The 8,537-nt window shown below is 37.8% G+C and overlaps 1 non-coding gene across 1 annotated transcript; it reads right to left on the bottom strand.

The window, feature by feature from the left end:
* Positions 1-1,701: 1,701 nt before the first annotated feature.
* On the bottom strand, positions 1,702-1,805 carry LOC127747942 (small nucleolar RNA R71). The gene has a single exon (XR_008009888.1). It is a non-coding gene; the product is annotated as a small nucleolar RNA R71 (small nucleolar RNA).
* Between the last annotated feature and the right edge of the window lie 6,732 nt (positions 1,806-8,537).

Genomic DNA, 8,537 nt, shown 5'->3' with positions numbered 1-8,537 from the left:
TTGGCAGTTAATGAATTTTAGAGGAGACTAAGAAGGTCTAAGGAATTAGGGTCTAGTCACATATAGTTTGCCATGAATTAAATCTTGCATGATTAAAATATTTAATAAGAAAAGTCAATCCGAAAAATGGATAACTCTGAAGGCTTAACTGTTTTCTCTCATATTTTATTTTCAACTTATTTACTTGCGTGCCTGCCTTCTCATATTTTGAAGTCACTCTTAAAACTTTTTGAACATCTTAAAACCTTTTGAACAACTCAAAACCATTTTTTGCTTGCCTAACTAAGTAAATCATTTAACCATTGTTGTTTAGTTCATCAATCCTCATGGTATCGACCCTCACTCACCTGAGGTATTACTTGGTATGACCCGGTGCACTTGTCGGTTAGTTTGTGGTTGTAAATTTCCGCACCAAATTTTTGGCGTCGTTGCCGGAGATTGAATGTGATTAACAACTACTTGTTGTTCGATTGCTTAGATTAGATAATTTTTTTCTTTAATTATTTTTTTAATATTATTAATTTTTATTTTTCATTTTTTTTCTTTACGTTTTTTTTCCTTTACGTTTTTTTTCCTTTCGTTCACTTTTCCCCTCCCCTATGTACCTTGTTTTTTTATTTTTATTATTTAGTTTTTTTTATTTAGTTAAAAAAAAAAAGAAAAACAAATAACAAAACAAACAAACGTTCATTTTATTATTTAGTTTTTTTATTTAGTTTAAAAAAAACAAAATAACAAAAAAACAAACGTTCATTGTTATTTTTATCTTCCTTTTTAATTTTCTTTTACATTCTTTTTATTTTAACATTACGTTTTTGTTTTATTTTGTTTTATTTATTTATTTATTTATTTTTTACGTTATTGTTCTTTCTTTTAATTTCTTTTTTTTTATTTTATTAGTTCCATTTGATTTTTGTCTTTAATTTTCGAAAATTTGCATCATATATTTTTTTCTTAATTGCTGAAATTAAGTTTTGTGTCTCCTAATTATTTTTATTTTAAATTTTTTCTCTTATATTTTTTTTGATAAATCTCAATTTTTGTTCGAATTTCAGTGTTTGTTTTATTCAATATTTTTATCTCTTTACACAGGTTACCTCACTGGAAATTTTTTGCACTCTGATGTAGAGAGTTTCATCTTTTTTTGTCTTCTGCTTGTTTATGCGCAGGAACAGAGACAAAGAACATCTCTTAGACTTTGATCCTGAACCTGAAAGAACTTTTAGGTGGCGTTTGCAACAAGCAAGACTCTACAAGGCTATAGAATCCACTATGGATCCTAACAATGCTGATAATACCAATGTGGCAAACCTGAATGTGAATGAACAACAAAGAAGAGTATTTGGCTCTTATTCTGCTCCTACTGCAGATCTCTATGGAAAAAGCATTGTGGTGCCTCCTATAGCTACAAACAACTTTGAGTTGAAGCCACAATTGGTCACCCTGGTGCAACGAAACTGTCAGTATCATGGTCTTCCCCACGAAAACCCAAATCAGTTTATTTTTAATTTTCTACAGATTTGTGATACTGTGAAGACAAATGGAGTAAACCCAGAGGTGTACAAACTCATGCACTTCCCGTTTGCTCTGAGAGATGGAGCAAAACTATGGCTAGATTCCCAACCCAAGGAGAGTTTAGATACTTGAAACAAGGTTGTTACTGAGTTTTTTACTAAATTTTTCCCACCAAAGAAGCTGACTAAGCTTAGGGTGGAAGTTCAGACCTTCAGGCAGAAGGATGGTGAAACTCTTTATGAAGCTTGGGAGAGATACAAGCTACTGACTAGGCAATGCCCTCCTGACATGTTCTTCAAATGGACCCAACTAGATATCTTTTATGAAGGCTTGTGTGAAATGTCCAAGATGTGCTTAGATAATTCTGCAGGTGGTTCACTGCACAAGAAGAAGACACCAGAAGAGACTATTGAGCTTATTGAATTGGTTGCTAGCAACCAATATTTATACTCATCTAACAGGAATCCTGTGAACTCTGAGACTCCTCAGAAGAAGGGTGTTATGAAAGTAGAAACTCTTAATGCTATTCTTGCCCAGAACAAGCTTATGTCTCAGCAAATAAATCTACTTACTCAACAGATGGGTGGCATACAAGTCTCAGCTATCAACACCCAAAATCCACCTCAAAAGTTCCCTTATGACATGACAGGTAATCTTGTGCAAAATAATAATTATGATTATGTTCAATCCTCTTCTGAACAGGTCAATTACATGGAGAGTGGTCCTAGAAATCCCAATAATGATCTGTATTCTAAGACATACAATTAGAGATGGAGAAATCACCCAAATTTTGGGTGGAGAGAGCAACCTCAGAAGCCACAAAATTTTAATCACAATTCTCAAGGTGGTTTTCAACAGAATAATTTTAATAGCCACCAGTCTCAGTCATCTCAGCAAGCAACTTCTCAACCCCAGCAGAACAATGATTTGGAAGCAATATTGGCAAGTCTTAGACAAGAAACCAGAGCATTAATCAAGAACTTGGAGATTCAGATAGGTCAACTAGCCACAAAAGTTAATAAAATTGATCAGAGGACAACTAATAGCCTGCCTGGTAACACAATTCTAAATCCAAGAGAGGAATGCAAAGCTATCACCTTGATAAGTAGACAAGTGGCAAGTATGGAAGTACAAGTTGATGAGGAGCCAGTTGAAAAAGATTGCAAGGTTATTCAACTAAGAAGTGGTAAAGTAGCTGGCTCTGAGACCAAGGTCAATAAAGAGTTAGTTGAAAAAGAGGCTCCAGAGGAGAAGAAGGAAGAAGTAGAGCACGCCCCTCCAAAGCATGCGGACAACCCATTCCCAGACTCTTTTGACACTTATCCTACATTGCCAAAGGCTCCTGAGTACAAGTCTAAAATGCCATATCCTCAGAGACTTCAAAAGGAGACCAAGGACAAGCAGTTTTCAAAGTTCTTAGAAGTCTTCAGAAAGTTGCAAATCAATATTCCTTTTGCTGAGGTTTTGGAGCAAATGCCTATCTATGTCAAGTTCATGAAGGAGCTGTTGTCAAAGAAGAAGCGTTTAAAGGGAGATGAGACAGTAGTCCTAACTAAGGAATGTAATGCCATAATTCAGAATAACTTACCAAAGAAGATGCCAGATTCAGGGAGCTTTCAAATTCCATGTACCATTGGGAGCACAACCTTTGAGAAAGCCCTATGTGATCTGGGGGCAAGCATAAATCTAATGCCCTTATCTGTGATGAAGAAGCTGCAAATCCAAGAGGCACAACCCACAAAGATAGCATTACAGATGGCAGACAAATCTATGAAGCCTGCATACAGATTAGTGGAGAATATCTTGGTCAAAGTGGATAAGTTCTTCCTCCCAACTGATTTTGTGATTCTTGACACAGAAAAGGATGAGAATGCCTCTATAATTCTAGGAAGACCATTCTTAGCCACTGGAAGAGCTCTGATTGATGTAGAAGTGGGCAAATTAGTGCTTAGAGTACATGATGAGCAACTAGTCTTCCATGTTTTCAAAGATGTATATTCAGCAAGTGAAGAAGAGAGGTGCATGCAGACTGAACTTATTGATCCAACCCTTCAAAAACCCCATGATGATACACAGCAGAATCTGCAGCTCAAACCTCCCTTGGTAACAATTAATAAAATTCCTCCTGACATCAAACCTAAGTTTGGTGTTGGAAATGCATCATCTACCAAGGAGAAGGTCCCCAAAAAGAAGAAAGTACCCAAAGAATGGAAAAACAAAAAGTTTTCCACTGAAGGTTTCTCCCCAGGAATGAAGGTGGTGTTGACCAGCAATCCAGCATGGATTTATACAGTAAATAGAATCCTCTCTTTGGAGCATATTGAGCTACTTTATGGAGACACAGGAAAGAAGTTCAAAGTAAGGGGTGAAGAGCTGAGCCCCTATGTTCCTCCTCCTTAGAGGAGCTGACCGTCAAGCTAGTGACGGTAAAGAAGCGCTTGTCGGGAGGCAACCCGATAATTTCGTATCCTTAGTTATTTTTCGTAGTAGTAGTTTTCTTAGTTATTTGATTTTTATTGAGTTTTCACTATTTTTCTGATCATGCAGCATTTTAGAACAGGAACCGGATATTTAAAAAAAAAAAGCATTCCACGCGCCCGCGCCTAGTACGCGTCTGCGTCCGTAGTGAATGCGAATTAAGTGAGGTCGAACAGAAAGTTGCGCTGGAGTTGTGTAGGAACCATGCCTCGCGCACCAGCTCACCCACATGTATGCGTCCCTCTGGTACTCGGAAATTCACGCGGGAGCGTACATGGTGCGCACGCGTGCCTTGAAAAATCGACGTAAATGGGTGCATGGTCGAAAGTTGTGCTGGCCTCGCGCTGGGTTCATGCTAGAAGCATAGATTGACCCACGCGTATGCGTCCCTGACGCGTACGCATCCTTTTCACCACTTGGCAATCCACGCGCAGGCGCACTGGACGCATTCGCGTCCCTTTCCCTTTTCGCAACTCGCGCGCACGCACGAAGTGCGCGTCCGTGTCGGTTGCGCTGCATCAATTACTCAACATGCCGCCCTATTTTCATTCTTTCTCCCTCCCAAATTCTAATTCTCTCTTGTTCTTTTATCTTTTTATTCTTCTTTTATCATACTATTTATTTATTTTCTCTCTGTTTTCAATTCTTCTTTGCTTGAGAACAATCAAACTTTTAAGTTTGGTGTTGACGCTTCGCTTATGGCTTTTCTGTTTAGCACCAAAGGGAGATGAATGGTCTTCATGGAGGAATGAGATGGCCACCAGCATAACTGAGGTGGTTGAGTTACTTTCATTCTATTTCTCTTCTGTTCTTATTGTGTTATCTTCTGTTCTCTGTTGCTTTGATTGCCTGCATGATCTTTAGTACTATATATATAAAAAAATCATTGTCTCATGTATTGCTCACTAAGCTTGAATTCAAAAGAAAAAGAAGTGATGTATTGCATGAGAGATTGAGTTTAATTTTTAGAGTAGTCTTATTTACTTAAATGTGGTGGTATTATTTGTGATTTTGAATGCATGATATGAACAATGCGTATTTGAATTTGAATCAAAGGATGTTGATGTATAAGGAACATGAATTTAGAAAATTATTATGACTTCTCTGAAATAAACAAAAATTTAATCCTTGAAGTAAAAGAAACAGCAAAAAAAAAAAGAAACTATAAAAGCAAGGTCCAAGGCTCTGAGCATCAATGACTAGGGAGGTCAAACATGATTAAAAGCTCAAAGAGTTGTTTCCCTAGTCATATGTGATAAGTTTGGAAAACTCCAAATTAATATTTGTGATGAACAAATATTATTAAAATATTTAATTACAAAATTATTAGTTCAATCTTCATTAATCATATGTTAATTGATAATTTTGTGATGCAGGTTTTTTTAATTGGGCCGGAAAACAAAATGTTATTGCAACTGAGCCCATATTTATTTTTGATGAAAGCTTCCTATGCTTGATCTGAAACCAAACTTACCAGGAAAGCAAATGCTTTTAGTGGGCCAAAATTCAATAGCCCAATGTGGTTTATGCATGCTATGGTCCGAAAGGAAAATGATATTGGGCCAAAATGAAATCTATTGCTACCAAGCCCAATATTGGTGAATGTTTCCATGCTTTATCCGAATCCATGAAGCAAATGAAAAGCCTAAATGCTTCCAACGGATTCCATTTCATTATTTTGAAGGATTTGAAATTTAATTCACTAGCATGGGGAACATGAGAGAGAAAGTGTGATTGACATGATGGTAATCATAATGCTACACGCCACTCTAAGCTAGGGAAGTTGGATTTTAATTTTACTTTGTTATTACCCATTAGCTTGTGTTCAAACTTCTCTCTCCTCTCTCTTACCTTTGCTTCTCTTCTTCGGTTATTACACAGGAAGCCATGGAAGCTACTTGGAGCTACTGAAAGGAAAGGAAAGCAAGCCTAAAGACCATCGAGTTGATGGCACGAAAAAGAAAAAGAAAAGTATGCTGTGGCTGAGATTATCACCTAATCTGGTAAGATTTGGTGAGGTAATCTCGGATCCTTCATACTCAAAAAGAAGGATGAAGATTCCGCCAGCAAGGAAGATCTTTGGAGGCATGGCTTGTCTTTGATTCTGCTCAACCACCACAGGAAGTAGCTAGAGTGGCGAAGTGATGGTTGAGGCAGAGATTGAAGCAGATGAAGTCATCATCATCATGAAGCATCAAGGGCCAGAAATCCATCTTGGAGAGGAAGCCAAGGATGGAGCGCTCGGATTGATGAAGAGTGATGACCAAGGAAGGACTAGAGGTATTTGCATGTTGGTTTTTGCATGAGTTACCTCTTCTCTCTGTGTGGCCGAACCGGTTTTGTTGTGAAGGAAAAGAAGCTGAGCTCGGGTTTGTGTTTCAACTATGAAGGCTTCACTTCTCTATAAAAGAGGTGAACAGTCATGGTTTGATTCAAGGAGTAAGATTTGAGAGTGCAAGGCACAAAGTTCTCAGAGCTACCTAAGCTAGCAGTTCTTCTTCTCCTTCAATATTTTCAGTTTAGTATTTTTCTGTTTAATTTTGTCATGTCTTGAGTCTCATGGAAAAAGGCAAACAGTGAGGTTTGTATGAAAAAGCCATAGAGCAGAAAAAGGCAGAGAGTGCAAAATTAAAAGAAAAAGCCATAGATGTCTTAGAGTTCCTTAGTACATTTGTGTTGTGTTTCATGATTCTGCGGGAATCCCCTTGTAAGTTGGGTCAGCACTTTACAAGTTGTAATCTGGATGATTATAGTGAAATTCCATCATTGTTGTGATGGAGACTGGATGTAGGTTGCACTGCACTTAGCAGCTGAACCAGGATATATCTGGGTGTTATCTTCTCTCTTTTCCTACTTCAATTCTGTTTTTACTGTTCAGATAAAAAATCAAAAATGTCTCGTGTCAAGTGACGAGACAAAATGAAAATGTCTCGTGACTAGGGACGAGCAAAAAAAAAGGAAAAGCTTCCTCTGAGTCCAGCAAGTGTTAGCAAGCGAAAAGGGGGTTAAGATTCACCCACCCTTCTCTTAGCCACTGAAACCATCAATTGGTATCAGAGCTTGGTCTCAAGGAGATCAAGCTTTGCAGCTTGGAGAAAAGATCCTCATGGCAGAAAACAGTGGCGCAAATGTGGTGTCCTATAATCTGACCGAAGGACAATCAAGCAACAGACCTTCTCTTTTCAGTGGGAAAAATTATACCTATTGGAAGGAGAGGATGAAGATATTTGTACAAGCTGTAGATTACAGACTTTGGAAGATTATCCTGAAAGGACCTCAATTTCCAACTACCACAAATGCTGAGGGAGTGGTCACCCTCAAACCAGAAGCAAGATGGACCGAGGAAGATAGGAAGAAGGTAGAGTTAAATGCCAAGGCAGTAAACCTGCTCAACTGTGCTGTCAGCTTTGAGGAGTACCGACGGGTATCACGATGCACAACGGCAAAGAAAATCTGGGACAAGCTACAAATCACTCATGAAGGAACCACCATTGTAAAGAAGACTCGGACAGATATGTTGAACAGAGAATATGAAATGTTTACAATGAAGGAAGGAGAGTCCATTGATGAACTGTTCGAACGGTTCAACACCATCATTGTTGGCTTAGAAGTTCTGGGAATTTCACATTCATAATCTGTGCTAGTGAGAAGAGTGTTAAGATGTCTTACAAAAGAGTGGGAAACAAAAGCTTTAATTATCTCTGAGAGTAGTAGCTTAGATTCCATGACACTTGATGATTTGAGAGGAAATCTTCTTGCTTTTGAAAACTCCTATTTGAAAAAAGATTCAAAAAAGAAAGGAATTGCTTTTTCTTCTGTGACTAACCCTCTGGATGATGAATCCAGTGATAACTTCTCTGAAAATAAGTTTGTGTTGTTTGCAAAAAAATTCAGGAAAATGATGAAACTCAAAGGCAAAGGCAGCAGCTCAAGAAGGATGAAGAAAGATCTTAGCAAAGTAATCTGTTACAATTGCAAGGAAATGGGGCATTTTAAATCTGATTGTCCCAAGTTAAAGAAGGAGGAAAAGCCGAAAAAAGGAAAGAAGAAGGGACTGATGGCCTCGTGGGAAGATCTGGAAAATGACTCAGATGATGATGATGAAGAATCTGAGACTAAGTCACATCCCTGTCTCATGGCAAATGAGGTAGATCAGGTATTCTTTCAAAACCCTGACACTGAAGACCTTCATCTTATGATAGATCACCTCTCTAAAAAAATAAGATGTTTTCTAACTGAGAATCAAGATCTTGAACAACAAAATATCATTCTTAAAGCTGAAAATGATTTTCTCAAAGAAAAACTAAGAGAGGCCGAAACTGCTTGTGATCTTGTGGAAGAGAATAAGCAGTTAAGAGCCCAAGTTAGAAGCTGTGAAAGTGACCATTCTGTCCTTGCATATGTGAATTGTTTCAAGCAAAACGAAGAGTTGCTTAAAGAGGTTAAAAGACTTAAGGAAGACTTAGCCAAGTTCACCCAAAGTTCTGAAAATTTGAATCAAATCTTGGCTAGTCAAAAACCTCTTTATGATAAAGCTGGGTTGG

This window comes from Arachis duranensis, chromosome 5 (assembly GCF_000817695.3).
Source record: "Arachis duranensis cultivar V14167 chromosome 5, aradu.V14167.gnm2.J7QH, whole genome shotgun sequence".
NCBI classification, from domain to species: Eukaryota; Viridiplantae; Streptophyta; class Magnoliopsida; order Fabales; family Fabaceae; genus Arachis; species Arachis duranensis.
This window is presented reverse-complemented; position numbering and strand designations above follow the sequence as displayed.